This window comes from Lathyrus oleraceus, chromosome 5 (genome assembly GCF_024323335.1).
Source record: "Lathyrus oleraceus cultivar Zhongwan6 chromosome 5, CAAS_Psat_ZW6_1.0, whole genome shotgun sequence".
NCBI lineage: Eukaryota > Viridiplantae > Streptophyta > Magnoliopsida > Fabales > Fabaceae > Lathyrus > Lathyrus oleraceus.
The window spans coordinates 206,209,098-206,225,501 of NC_066583.1; the positions used below are offsets into that span (position 1 = coordinate 206,209,098).

Below are 16,404 nucleotides of genomic sequence, written 5' to 3' on the forward strand. Positions count from 1 at the left end.
AACTTTCCATCATTAATTCAAGGTTGGACTTCTTAGGAATATTAGGAGCATTAGTAGCTGGCTTTTGATATCCAGGTGGAACAACAGGTACATAGCCAGGTGCATACAAGGCGTCGTTGTTCTTGTACGAAAAGTTAGGATGGTTTTTCCAACCTGGGTTGTAGGTATTCGAATAAGGGTTTCCTTGAGCATAATTCACTTGATCAGTGGAGACTCCTGCTAATATCTAACATTCTGGTGCAGTGTGTCCAGGAACTCCACATAACTCGCAGTTTGGAGTTACGGCTGCCACGGTGGCTGCGGGTGTTATGGTCAAGTTGTCTAAATTTTGAATAAGGGCATCTACCTTTGCATGGACATGGTCAAGGCTACTGATTTCGTGCATTCCACCTTTTGTTTGGGACTTTTCTACTGGAGTTCTTTCACCTCCCCATTGGAAATGGTTTTGGGCCATGTTTTTCAATGAGTTGATAAGCTTCGTTGTATGGCTTGTCCATAAATGCACCGCCCGCGGCAGCGTCTACTGTCAGTCTTGTGTTATACAGAAGCCCATTGTAAAATGTGTGAATGATCACCCAGTCTTTGAGACCGTGATGTGGACACATCCTCATCATGTCTTTGTATCTTTCCCACGCGTCGTAGAGAGATCCTGCATCTTTTTGTCGAAATCCGTTGATTTGAGCTCTCAGCATAACAGTTTTACTCGGCCGAAAATATCGGGCTAAGAAAACGTTCTTCAGTTCTTCCCATGTAGTGACTGAGTTGGATGGCAAGGATTGCAACCAAGACCAAGCTCTGTCTCTTAGAGAGAAAGGAAAAAGATGTAGTCTTATCGCATCTTGAGATACACCATTCACCTTCATAGTGTCTGCGTACTGCACAAACTTGGTCAAATGTTCATTAGGGTCGTCCGTAGGATTTCCAGCAAATTGATGTTGTTGGACAGCTGATAACAATGAGGGTTTCAACTCGAAATCGTTTCGATCGATAACAAGGGAAGCAATGTTGTTATGAGGTTCTTGTTAGGATGGGGTAGCGTAGAACTTAAGAGGACGATTTTGTGGTCCCACTGCAGCCATGGTTGGTTTTTCAACTGGTTCAGTAGTAGGAATGATGATATCAGGAATATTGTACCTTCGTTGGTACTCTAGTACTCGGCGTCTTAAATATAAGAAACTCTCTAATTCTGCGATTGGTGGTACTAAGTTTTCGCCTTGTGAGCGAGTACTTGGCATACAATCGAGAAATAAAGGAAAGGAAATTAGTTTTTGCCTCAGTCTATACTATGCAACAAAAGAATCGCACTATTTGACTAAATCAGTCCCCGGTAACGGCGCCAAAAACTTGAAACGAGTCGTGACTGTATATAAAGTATAGTCTATCGGATACTTGACTGCAAGTACATAGTCTAGTCGTTTAGTTTTAAAAGATATCGAACCCACAAGGACCGATGGTCAAACTAATGATATCGATGTTCCTATGTTTAGCTAAGGCGATGATTTTTAGAGGTTCGATTCAACAAAAATTAAATCGAAAGAAAATTAAGTTTTTAAGAAAATATTAACGAAGGGATATAAGTATGCAACGCATTAATTGTCAGGGATTCGATAAGTCACCGGTGTATATTTTAATTACCAAATACGTTTCAGTAGAAAATACTCATTTAAAAGGCTTTATCTCACACTCTCGTGATTGCTGACTCGGACTATACTTTTAAGTCAGAAAGTACGCTCTCGCTGTCCCATTTGAAGTTAAAAATACTTTTTGAAAATAAATAAGTTCTAATTGCTTTTAAAGTGCTCTCGCTGTTTTTAAAATCAATGCCTAGTTTTTACTATCCAGTTCGACCCTCACGCTCTCACGATTGTCGGTTCTAACCTTAGTTAATTTCCCACTCTCGTGGCAAAATTGTAGTAAATAGCTTCTCACTCTCGTGACAAACTTAATTAAGTTCAAATTAAAAACCACAGCCAAAAGATTATTTGAGAAAAGAAGTTTATACCGATTATTATTAAATTATGTCTAATTAAATTGTTTACATACCGATACCGGTAGTTTAGCCGGTCATGTTAAATAACGCAAACACAGACGAACAGAAATTTTTTAACAATAAAGCTAACATGATTATTTAATAATAAAGCAATAATAATAATTGAATAAAAAACCTGGAACTTTGATTAATTGAATAGGCTGAATCTTGAAGTACTTGAGCAGTCCTCCACAGGTCGGTAGGTAACTACTACTTTTGGCTAAGTGAAAAACGGAAAGGAAAAAGGGAAAAAAATCAAAGCTCTGAATGGAAAAGTAAACAAATTGCAGTCAAAGAAAATAATGCTTGCTGAAGAAAAATAACGCGAAAACAAAATTGCAGGAGCGAAAAAAGGAAGAGAGATAAGATGAGAGAGAGAGAGAGAGAGAGATAGATAGAGAGAGAGAGAGAGAGAGAGAGAGAGAGAGAGAGAGAGAGAGAGAGAGAGACCATCCTGGAAGTTTCCAACTTCCATTCTTTTATAATCCCTTTTGGTCTTCGTGCTTGAGAAAAGTAAGGAGGACTTAGTTGAGTGAGGGATTCACGGGAAGGTGGTTTAAGGAGCGAAGACTGGGTTGAGTTGAGGGCGACGTGGATCACTTCTGTTTGAAACCCATTACGCTGACTTTGCATACGTGACGATCATGATGGTCTTGTGGCGTTCGTCACACTTAAGGGTAGTGTGACGATCGTGATGGTGCGTGACGGTCGTCATGTTCACTAAGTTCATATTTTCTTATTTTTCTGTTGTTTCTTCTTCTTTTCCTTCCTTTTCTATACTTTGCTCATTTAAGCTTGGGAATTGAAATACCTGCAAAAATAACTTGAACTCTTGCGAAATAATCGGAATATAAATGAAAACGGTATGATTTTTGAATGTAAATAAAGGCAAATATACGATACATTTTCGCATTATCATCGACTCAGTAGAATGGGCTTAAATAACAACATATAGAAACAAATTTTGGTCCCTAAGAGACCTAATGATGCGAATGATATGAATCTAAAAGTAAATTTTCCGCGGGGAAATATTGCCACAAAGGAAAAGAAATCAGAGAGACTGAATATCCGCAGAAGTATAATGTATTCTGTAAGGAAAATTCCCTAGGGAGACATAGACTTTAGGGGATAAAGAGGGTTATGCATAGGCCAGGAAATGACTTAAAAACTGCTGGGAGACTAGAGGAATTGCATAAAAATGGAAAGACTCAGTCGGGGTAACAAAAACATCTGCAGGGGAAACAAAAAATTAGGATAAAACTGACATACTTGAATCATGCAGGAACAACAATTTCACTAAGGAAATACGCACTCAACTCGACTGGGGAAGAAATAAACTTCAACACAGGAGGAGCAGAAATCTATTATCTACTACCTGTTACTGGGTAAGGAGATAATAAAGATCTGACAGAGAGGACATCCGTCATCGGCTAGGATGAACATATCAAAGATGACTCGCTGAGAACCGCCAGGAGGGAGTATTCATTACCGGTTACTAGGTAAGAATAGCCTTGTTGGGGAAAATTGCGGAAAATAGGGTTTACAACTACCAGTTACTGGGCAGAAGACCAAAGGTGAGAGTATCCGTCATCGGTTAGGATGAACATATCAAGGATAAACTCAACCGGGAACAAAATCTGTCATCGGTTAGGATGAACATATCAAGGATAGACTTGCCTGAGATTGCCAAGGAGGATACCCATCATCAGTTAGGATGAACATATCAAGGGTAAACCAACTGAACAAAAAAGTAGGAATTACATCTATCGAATTCTGGATAGAATACCGTCAAAGAGAAAATCCGTCACCAGTTAAGATGAACATATCAAGGATAGACTTTGTGAGGAGATAAATAGGAATTACATCTATCAGTTACATGATAGAATACCATCAAAGAGAAAATCCGTCACCAGTTAAGATGAATATATCAAGGATCAACTCTGTGAAGGGGACAAAAAAGGCAGGATTTACAACTATCGGTTACTGGGTAGAAGACCGCAAAGAGAAGGAAACCCGTCATCAGTTAGGATGAACATATCAAGGATTAACTCTCTGGGGAACAAAATAGGGATTACAACTACCTTTTTACTGGGTAGAATACAAAAGATGACAATACCCGTCACTGATTAAAGTGAACATATCAAGAATAGACTCAGGCAGGGGAAAGAAAGATATTTGTCACCGGTTAGGATGAACATATCAAGGATATACTTCCTGGGGAGTAGATCCACTGGGGACTCTACTGAGGAAAGAAATAAGGGTACCTTTTCCAGGTATTTGGCAAGAAGTAGCAAACTGCAAACTAAGAAGAGTATCACCAGTTACTGGGTAATAGACTCTTAGGGGACCAAAGCATCTATCTAGGTAAGAGATAGAAAGAAAATGGTCAATCAAAACTTAACTCAATGAGGACATAACTCAAGGGGAGTAATTCCATCAAGAAAATCTACTGGAGAGGAAACTGAAACAACAACCGTCCACGAGGAAGCAAACTCAGTGGGGAAATAGAGAAAGGTTAAAGTCTTTCTGTTTAAGGGGATGACACTCTATAATTGAAGGAGGACAGAAACCAGATTTAGTATGGGGATAAAGTATCGCCATAACAGAGAATGAGAATCTCAACCAAATCAAATATGAATATCCAGGATATGCAAATTATGAAATTATATAAATGTATATGTATATGTATATATGATGATTATGCTGACAAAACGATCGCAAAGGATACAAAGATGTCGCAAAGAATTTGAATCACCGGTACAATCCTTGGTCAATCCATAAAATATGGAGACAACTGTCAGAGAACAGAGAGATCATCATCCCAAAGGTTCAAACCTAACTAGGGAAGGAGAAGATCTGTTGAGGATAGATCATCCAATCTGTGGGAAATTTTAGGTCAACACCATAAAACAATGGGAGACAACCCTATAGAGAAATAATCAACAAAAGCTGCTAAGAAACTAGGAGGAAACTCTAACTGGGAGAAAATTGAATAGCGATTGGTGAGGGACACCAAAGCGATCCACATGGGGAAGATCAACCATCTCAACCCTGCTAAGGAAATACGAACTTCGTTGGAGAAGGTAGAAACTCCGCTAGGGACAGCAGAAACTCTGTCGGGGAAAACAACACGCCGCAGGGTATCTGGATCAACCAAATCAGCCGGGGACCAAGAAATTCCACTGAGGATCAAACACTCCACCGAGGAATTGAATCAACACTAATGTCTACGGATACCCAAAGGGTTAACTGCTTGGGGAACCTCCGATGCTTCACACTTAAGGACTTTTTATTTATTGAAATGCTATTGATATTCCTTTTACTTACTTTGGAAAAATATTCTTGCTTTTATATATTAAAGAAAAATTTATTTTGGTTTAAAAATTTAATTTCAAAATGATCATAATAAAATTTAAAACTATTGGCTAAAGTAAATAAGAGTAGAAACAATTTGGACAAAAGCTTAACTTTATTTAATACTACCTCCGTTCCTATTTGTAAGAGACAAACATAAGAAATCACACAAACCAAGGAATATTTTTTTTAATTAATTTTTCTGAAAAATAAACTTGTACTTCCAAAAATACCCCTAAGTTAAACATTTAGTAGTATTAATGTTATAATTAAGCCAAATGTTGATATAATAAAAATTGATCAGCATTTATTCTATCCAAAAATAATTACAACAAAAAAATTGGCTTTCCACATTCTCATCGTGAAAAATTAGATGCAAATTAAATTTCCCTCTATTTTTTTTATACATCTTCCCACCAAATTTTAAAAACCAAAATAATCTTCCCACCAATTTTGGTAGTATATTTGTCTTTTTTATATAAAGAGAGTTGGTGTTTCATTTCAATCATACTAGAAATTTAGTTTTCATCTACTAGAATTAAGTCCATGGCAGATGAAAATGGTGAGCAATCTCTTTATATATTGATTACTGTGTGACACGTTAATATACTTGGCTAACATATATAGTTATATGCATGGTAATATACATGATGATATCCATTAATATATTTATACACTACCATTTTTCTTTTAGTTTTTTATTAATTTGATTGAGCAACACATATATGAAAGTCCACTGTGTGTTTTGATTATACGTTTTGATGATTTATTGCAGAGTCGGTGATAAGTGAAAGTTCTAAAAAACGGGGTTTCCTGAATAACGAAGATAGAAAGGCTATATGTCAAATATTGCTTTGCTCTAGTGATGCTAATGGAAATCTAATTGGAACTGGAGTAGTAGAACGGGTAGCGGCATCATACAATGTTCATAGAAGTGTTATTTATCGCATATGGAAACAATTAAAGGACACAGGTAATGTTTGTCATAATAGAACACAAAATTGTGGAAGGAAACGAGTTCAATTAGATTTGGAGTTAATGCGTCAAGTTCCATTATCAAAACGGTCAACCTATCGATCTCTCGCTTGTGCTCTAAATATTCCTAAGACATCATTGGTAAGGTTGCATAAGGTCGGAGTGATACGACGGCATACAAACACACTTAAGCCTTATTTAAAAGAGGATAACATGATTTCATACAAACACATTAATGTAGGGAAGAAAATCTTTATTCAGCAAGATAATGCAAGGTCACATATTAGTAAAGATGATCCGGATTTTTGTCGTGCGGCAAGTGAAAGTGAGTTTGATATTCAATTGACATGTCAACCCCCTAATTCACCAGATTTGAATGTCTTAGACTTAGGCTTTTTCAATGCCATTCAATCTTTACAACAAAAGGAACCGGTAAAGTCAATTGATGAGCTTGTTAGTGCAGTTCAAAAAGCATTTGATGAGTTTTCTACTGTGCAATCCAACAAAATTTTTAGCACTCTTCAATCATGCATGATTGAAATAATGAAGATAAATGGATCTAACAAGTATAAAATTCCCCATATGAAGAAAGACATGCTATATAAACAAGGTGGCATACCGGTTCAAATGAGTTGTGATTCTTCACTGGTACAAGAAGTCACTGAATATCTTCAAAATTATGATTCTTAATTTTTTCTTTTACATGGAATGCAATATTATAAGAATATTTAATGATACTGCAATATTATAAGAATATTTAATAGTGTTATTTTTTGGAACGTTATATATACTGCATGCTTTTTAAGAATTTCCAACTATATACTTCATTCTTATCATTACTATGTTCTATTCTAAAAAAATCTATTTTTATTATAAAAAAAAACAACAATAGCAGTAACATATGAAAAACAATAGAAATAAGGTACTACTCGTTAATTATCACAAACTGCATCGTCAAAACAACACTCCATGGCACAAACTGCAAATGTTTCGACAGACTATATTTTGGTTCATAGTGCAAAACAACACTCCATGGCACTTGCAGTTCATTTTCATAATTATATTCTATTCTAAAAATTCAATTTATATTAAAAGAAAACAACACTGTAGTAAAACAATAGAACAAAAGTTACTCATTAATCATAACAAACCGCGTCGGCAACTTTCGAAACCGTTTTATCGCGATCATTTTTGCGGTAACAAACCATTTCTTAAAACCATAATCATAATTCATGACATTTACATTACATTAGATTCCATAGAAATATATTTTGAGCACATTCATAGCCTCATTCCTCAAAGCTTCACGTACATGGTCGAAGCCATCTTCTTCTTCCTGTTTAACATTGCTATTTTCTTCTGCTTCTTTTTCCTTCTGCTTAACACTATTATTTTCTTCTGTTTTTTCTGCTTCTTTTTGGTGCCATGTTTTAAGCTTCTTTCTAATCACTGGTTGTCTTCCTTCTTCCTCACTCTCGATATCCGATTCTTCAACAATATCGCTACCTTCGTATGGATCCTCAGTGTTGGGGAACCTATTCAAATCAGAATTTTGTTTCACTTTTCTTTCATGAGATTTTTCAATCTTACTTTCATAGGTGTGATGAGAGTTCATACTCATGGTTTTCTTTGAAATATGAGTAAGATACTCGTAGTAGTTCCCTCCTTTATAACCAGTGGGAATTTTTTTCCCTCCAAATCATTAATATCAATGGAAACTGAATAGGTTTGGCTTTAGATACCCATTATGTGTATGGGGAATATACATAGCATGTTCTTTTCAAAACATTAATGCCCAATGAATAATAAATATTGCATTTTGTTTACTAAGGGTATAAATGAGATTTCTCAATTAATAAAATTTAATTTTATAATGTGTCTCTTATAAAAAGGACCAAAAGAAAGTTACAATTTGTCTCTTACAAATAGGAACGGAGGTAGTATAATGGTAGTCTGTAAATGACAAGACTCCATGGATTTTACAAAGTTGAAAATGGTAATTTACATGGAAAAGGGTTACATTGAATACAAATGATCCTCAATCCTTCTACCAACTCTTGATATCCACTGTGCTCTTGACCGCTACTGGAGATGAACTGATGTCAACCCTTGGGCTCAAACAAGTCTTCAAAATCACTGAAGATCAACAAAATGCAGTTACTTGCCATAATCCCTAATTTTTTCATAAGTTGCCCCAAGGTGGGGTACTCAACTTATCGGGATATTCTTTCTGTTTTATGTCTGTAATTTTTGCATGGATCGTCCTTTCGGGTTTTCAATCCACCGAGACGCTCATTTTTGCCTAAGCCGCCCTTTCGGGTTTTCAACTTAGCGAGTTGTTCTTTTATTTTTTTAGGCGAAGTATTTCTTGACTGCATCTACGTTCACTGGACGAGTGAACTCTTCACCATCCATAGTTGTAAGAATCAATGCACCGCCTGAAAAGGCTATCTTAACAACATATGGGCCTTCATAATTAGGAGTCCATTTTCCTCTGGAATCTGGCTTGAACGTCAAAGTTTTCTTGAGCACAAGGTCACCTTCTCTGAATACTCGAGGTTTGACCTTCTTATCAAAAGCTTTCTTCATTCTTTGTTGATACAACTGACCATGACACATGGCAGTCAATCTTTTCTCTTCAATTAAATTCAGCTGATCAAACCTGGTCTGACACCATTCAGCTTCAGTCAACTTGGCTTCCATGAGCACACACAATGAAGGAATCTCAACCTCTATGGGGAGCACTGCTTCCATACCATATACAAGAGAGAATGGGGTTGCCCCTGTTGAAGTGCAGACGGATGTACGATACCCATGCAAAGCAAATGGGAGTATTCATGTCAATCCTTGTACGTGACAACCATCTTCTGGATAATCTTCTTGATGTTCTTATTCGCAACTTCAACAACCATATTCATCTTGGGTCTATAGGGAGAAGAATTATGATGTACAATCTTGAAGTCTTTACAAAGAGCTTCCACCATATTATTATTCAAGTTCGATCCATTATCAATAATGATCTTACTTGGCATACCGTAACGGCATATGATCTGATTCTTGATAAACCTTACAACAACTTTCTTGGTTACATTTGCATACGATGTCGCTTCAACCCATTTGGTGAAGTAGTTAATTTCCACCAAAATGAAACGATGTCCATTCGAAGCTTTGGGCTCAATCATATCAATTCCCCACATGGAGAAGGGCCATGGGGAAGACATAACATTCAATAGTGTCGGAGGAACATGAATCTTATCAACATAAACTTAACACTTGTGGTACTTCTTCACAAATTTACAACATTCAGATTCCATTGTCAGCCAATAGTAACCTGCTCGCAACATCTTCTTCGCCATTGCATGTCCATTGGAATGAGTACCAAAGGAACCTTCGTGCACTTCAGTCATCAACAAGTCTGCTTCGTGTCTATCCACGCATATGAGCAAAACCATGACGAAGTTTCTCTTGTACAGTATATCACCATTCAAGTAGAAATTATCGACTAATCTTCTCAAAGTCTTCTTATCTTTCAAAGATGCCCCAGGCGGGTAAACTTGACTTTGGAGGAAACTTTTGATGTCGTAATACCACGGCTTCTCATCTTTGATCTCTTCAACAGCAAACACATGAGTTGGCCTATCAAGATGCATCACGGATAAATTTGGAACTTCATTCCAATATTTCACTACAATCATTGACACCAATGTTGCAAGAGCATCTGCCATCCGGTTTTCATCTCGAGGGATATGATGAAATTCAACCTTTGTAAAGAAAGTTGAAATCCTCCTCGCATAATCTCTATATGATATTAAACCGGGTTGATTTGTCTCCTATTCTCCTTTGATATGATTCACAACCAAAGCTGAATCAGCGAAGACATCTAGATAATTGATTCGGAGATTCATGGCCTCTTCAAGCCCCATAATGCGAGCTTCAATCTAGCTGTAAATGGTAGATGTGTGCCTTGAAGAGTAATAATCACTTCCCTAATGCAATTTCTATATTGATTAACAGCTCCATCAAATACCATGCCCCAACGGGAACCAGGTTCTGGCCCTTCTTTAAGCAACGATTCATCACAATCTTTCATTTTCAAATACAAAATCTCTTCATCAGGAAATTCATATTGCACTAACTAGTAATCTTCAATTGGTTGGTGAGCCAAATGGTCAGCCAAGATACTACCTTTGATCGCTTTCTAAGATCGGTATTCGTTATGATACTCTGATAACAACATCTGCCAATGGACAATTCTCCCAGTTAAAGCAGGCTTCTTAAATATATACTTGATTGGATCCATTTTGGATATCAACCAAGTGGTATGATTCAACATATACTAGCGCAGACGCTTAGCAGCCCAAGCCAATGCGCAACAAGTCTTCTCAAGCATAGAATACCGAGTCTCACAGTCGGTGATGTAAGACCCCAATTTTGACCCTAAGATCCTCATGGCATCATAACATTGCATTTGCATAACCTCAAGGATCATAAGCATCTTGGTTCCCTTTGCCTTTGGGTGGGACCTCTTGTGAGTAGTTTGAGATCACCAAGCATGCTTGAATTGTATATTATTGCTTTTCTCATTTTATTCACTAACCAAAAGCACAAAAATATGTGACTAACATCTTTTGTTTGTAGCTTGAGCAGTCACAAGGTCTAAAGTTTCTAAGAGATCCTTTGTGCAATGAGATGGTCAAGAGAAGATGAAAGCAAACATGGCAATGGTTCCCAAATCTCTCATCCATCAAATATGCCTCCCAAGTATCTCAATTCATCATTTTGATCAAATCAAATCAAGGGGCTTGAGGCTTGTTTCCCAAGGAAACCCTAATTCATCTATTCATCAGTTGTGCCTTACTCTTGAAACAACCTCAACCCATGGTCAAATACAATCAAGGGAAGTTATCTAGTTCATCATTCCATGCATATTTGAACTTATTTGAGCTCCCTCAATCATCAAATCATCAAGATATGAGTTTTGGACTTGAGAAGTTGATCAGTCAATTCATCTAACTATTTTGAAATACACTGAGACCTAACTTTTCATGTGTTAGTCAAATGAAGATGACCCCAAGAAAACAAATGTTCTTAAGGGAAATATGAACAACTTTCATGTTCATCAAAATTTGATTTGAAGCTTGGAAGGTCATCATCCATTCCAAGACATTATAGGTCATTTTGACTGAAGCCCTAATTTTTGGTCAACTTCCCAAGAACATAACTCCTTCATTTTTCATGATTTTGAGGTGGGACTTAATGAATTGGAAATCTTAATGTGTCTACTTCAAATGTTATGTTGAGAAAAAATACAAAATCTCAAAATAAATACATGTGATAATGCAAAACATTATAGGTCACTTTGGACCAAATGCATTGAAATGTGAAATAGTCCAACATCAAGTGCCCATAACGTCTTCATCAAAAAACCAAATGATGCAAAATTTAAATCCAAATTGATTTCCTTGAAAATATTTACAACTTTTATGTTGAAGATTTTGTCATTTGGAGCTTTCATCATTGAGACAGAAGGGCTTGAACATTGGCCAATTTTGGAAATTTCACATATGCATGTTTTGCACCCTACACTTCAAGTTCAATTTTCATTAATTTCCAAGGCCCAATTGGAGTTTTGATCAACATGACATTTGTTCCTTATGCAACAAGCTTTCCAACCATTACTCATAAGGTTACATTTCAAGTTTGAACATGGTATTTTCGAAGGCTTGAACATTATGGCACATTTTGGAAAATCATTTAAATTTGCATTGCATGATCCATTAACACACAATATGCACGTCCAATTTGTACATGATGATGATCAGCTGCTAAAACCAAGTGGAATTGGGCCCTCCATGCGCCTGTACAGGCCCATGCATGGAGGCCCTTTCCATCCATGCAATGCTTTGTTCATGCTTCCACCTTACCATTTGCTATGTATAGGAGTGCTTGGCCTCTCATTTCTTCAACCTTAAGGCGCCCTACATGCTGTGTAACTGAAATCCCACCCTCACACCAAAGGAACTATCTCACTTTTCTCTCAAATTTCAGGTCTGAATTTTGATTTCCTCGATTGAAATTTCAGATCTAAAGTTCCTTAGCCTTCTTCTCCTTCATCCATAGAGTGAACTAGAAGCTTTAGCACCAAGGAATCGTTCTCTCAAACTCTCCATTTCAGAGGTTTACTTCAGTTTTTGTTTTCTTCGAATCTCATTGTACATTGCTTGTTTCTTGTTATTGTTGTGTTGTCTGAAGTCCTCTTCATAGAGGCAATCATTTTGAGCTTTGAATTATTGAAATCCATCAAGTTCCAGTTGGACACCATAAAATTCAAGCTTTGATTCCTCTTGCTATGGAAGCCAAGAGCTGAATTGGTTGGTATATGGGTGATGTACATCACCCCAACTTTCATTTGATACCTGAATCGTGGATTTTCATGCACATTTATTCCTCTGTAATTTTTGGCCTTCGCCGGAGCTAGCCGAAGAAGACGATGGTGCTGGCTATCGTCTGGTCTCCAGATTGGATCAGAGCCGTCCATCTCAGTTTCCAGATCTAATCTCATGCATTTATTGTTATGACTTTTCATTTGGCATGGTGTGATACGTTTGACCCGCGTGTATGGTGAACACGCGCTTCTGAGCCGTGTGATGATTCACGTTAATTAATGAATCACCATCAGACGGCTCACGCTTTTTCTATTTTCCATTTTTCTGATTTTAATTTCTTTTATTTCTTTTAATTCCATTTTATTTCTAAAATTCATATCTCTCTCATTATTGGTCCAAAAATTATGGGACCAATTGCATTATTTCTCTTTTAATTTCTAGTTTCTGAAAATGACTTTTAATATTTATTATTTTATCATTTATTATTTTTTAATAATTTTCTCTTTTCTGATTATTTTTAATTCATTTTAATTAATTTTTGATATCCAAAAAATACAAAAATATTTTTCCAACCTCTTTGAATGATGATAGATCTATGAAAAATATTCTCATCAATTTAATAATTGATTTGAGATTTATTTGAGATTTTAGTTCAATTAGGTTATTTTTATGCATTTTTAATTGATTTAAAATAGTTTCTGACTTTTAAAAATGCTGAAATTTTTTGTCAAACTTTGTTTGACCTTATTGAACTTGGGATAATTCACTTGGACTTTTCAAAGTTGATTTGAAGTGAATTTGAAGTTTGACCTTTCTTTATTATTTTAATTCCATTTTATTTTAAATATTAAAAATGCCAAAAATATTTTATTTGTTTCTTGACTTCTAATCTTCATTTTGCTTCTGTTTTCTATTGTTTGACCTTGATCTTCTCTATCTTTGGTCATAGCTGTAGCGGAGTATTCGTTACCATTAGAGATATTGAATAAATCCAAAGTAAGCCATACAAGTCGAGTCGCCACCGCACTTCTATTTATCCAAAGGAATGGTTAGAAAGCGAATAAAAACCTAAAAGTTTTAACAAAAACTAGTAAAAGAAACAGAGATCTGGGTAAGGGGGTTGGTTATGCAATGGGAAGGTGTTAGGCACCCAAAACATCCTAGGTACTCCTAGGGAGCCCTTTTCATACTTGTGAAGGTTGTTGTCTTGTGAAAATTTTGTTTGTGCAAACATGATTGAAGAGATGAGAAAAGAATATACAAGTTTATTTACATTTTGTGTTTGAATAGATAAACCCATTGCCTACGTACCATCTTATAAAGATTAGGATAAAAACCTCGTAGTTCGGGATAAAAATCTCAAAATGAATGAGTGGATTGATTGGTCCAAAAGCCTTAAGGTCTTTTGTTATCAAAGGGAGAAAACGCAACCTAAAACCACAAGTCCACCATGTGAGGATAGCTTCAACATGCTAGTGAGGGGTGAACCCTATAATAAGCATGGAAGGCTCATTGTCCATCACTAAGGACAAAGGTGAGTATTACATCTACCACAAACTCAAACCTAATAGCTAAAGGTTATGGAAAAAATCTGATTAAGAAGTGGCCATTGAAACCACAAAAGAAATTTGAATGGGTTATATTTACCAATTAGAAGTATATACAAAAAATGGTCAAAGTGGATTAAAAGGTTCAATTCAAAATAAGTATTATGAAGAGAAGGTTTGAAAATCAAAAGCATAACGCTTAGGTTTCTAATGTTGAAAACAAATGGAAATGTTTGCACAAAAAGTTTTGGCTTGGGTTAGAGTGGAGAGAAGAAGAAGAAGGGCTAAGTCCTAAATGGAATAAAAAATAGTAAAGGAAAGAAATGAAACCACACTAGGAGTCCCTCTGTTGAGATCATATTGATGATCTAAGTAGCTCTCATCCTTTGGAACAAAACAACCACAAAGAAAATATCTCAAGCAATCAAACACTAGGTCATGCTTTCAAGAATCTTCCAATGGCTTTGGCATCTCTTTCTATAGATGAACATGGCAATGGTCCTCCAATTAAGCTCAAATGGGGACTCCTAGCACAAAAGCACACACATCAAAAGTTTCATGAAGTAAAACAAAAAATGGACATGAGTGAGTTTAGAGATTTGGTCCTTCCAATCCATCTTCATCATTAAGATCCTTTTACTCCAATTTTTGCATAAGGAAGGGTCCTAGAATCTAAGTCCAACTCTCCATTTCTTTGCATAGGGGAAGTCCTAGAAACTAAGTCCATATTGTCCAATTCTTGGTATGTGGTTCACAACAAACAGACAAACACAAGTGTAACAACCCAAAATTTGCCCTCCTTATTCACGCATTCATTTTTAGGTCATTTAACATTAGATACATTGCATTTCATCATGTCAATCGGGCTTAGCTCCAAGAAGCTTGAACATCATCCAGGACACTTTGTGGGTTCTATTTAGATGATCAGTCAACACAAGGGAAAGACTTGAGTTACTTCCAACAGGGGTCTATTCGTCAGTCAAAACGTTAATCTTGAAGGAGCAAAGGTTTGTTCATGAGCTGTCATGCTCGCTAGACGAAGCCCACGTGTTATGCAAAAAAAAAAACGAAATTTTTTTTTAATAAATAAATAAATAAATATAATAGAAAATCTTGGACTTGGACCTCTCTCAGTTGAGCCCACAAAGCCATGAAAATCAGGTTATAAAAGAGGGAGAACAAACAGAAAAAGGAAGAGAAGCAAAACACTCTGAGGTTTCCTTGGAAGAAAACCCTGGACAAAACCTGGAGAGAAACCTAGACAGAGAGAGTGAGAATTACTCTGCAGCAACCTCCAGGCAACTCTGAAAGGTTCATTCTGACTCACACACTTTCAGCTCAAGCAAACCCTAACATTGGTTTGCAAATCCAGTCGTGCCATTTGATTTCAACCGATCTCTCCAATCAGGTTTGCCCTATATCCATCATCTTTATGCCTTTAATTTGAATGCTCTAAATGTATGAGGTATTATGGGTGAATTTGATACCCTTTTGATGCATGTGTTTGACAAGAGGTTTAGGCCTCCTACCCTTGGTTGCTTTTTGTGAGTTTTTTGTGAATTTTAATGGCATGATTCATGTGGTTACATTTTGATTTGGGGGCAACTCTTGGTTACCCTATTTTGTTTCTCTAACCTGTTTGTTGAGTTTTGTTTTGTGCGGGCTCATATGACTCTTGCAGAGATGGTTTGCCTGGTGTTCCACTTTATTTGTGGGATACCACCTAGAGGTTTCATTCTGATTACCTGTACTGACTCACTTTCTTTGATGGTGTTAGCTTGGAAGGATCTCAGGGTTTCCTTGTTCCGTTAATTACTGTTACTTCGGATCTTTATCCGTGTGGTACTTTTACATTTTCCTGTATTTTTACGGCTTTCTTAGCTGGAAGACCTCGATATGAGGCAATGTTTTGTGTGTTTACTTTATGCAGGTTCCTTCGTCTAGGATTTCCCTTCTGCATGAGCATCCCTAACCCTACCAACTCATTGATTTTTCTTCTCCTAAGAACACGTTAACTCCTTCTACTACAGGAGAGTAAGTCTCCAAAGGTCGAGCATCCGGTAGATTGCGTAGTAACGTCGTTCGTCCAAAACCCAATCCATAACCCCGTAGT

General features: G+C 36.6%; 1 non-coding gene across 1 annotated transcript; it reads left to right on the top strand.

Annotated features, from left to right (window-relative positions):
* The first annotated feature begins 585 nt into the window (after positions 1–585).
* Positions 586–692, top strand: LOC127089659 (small nucleolar RNA R71). Its single transcript, XR_007791222.1, has one exon. It is a non-coding gene; the product is annotated as a small nucleolar RNA R71 (small nucleolar RNA).
* Positions 693–16,404: the final 15,712 nt, after the last annotated feature.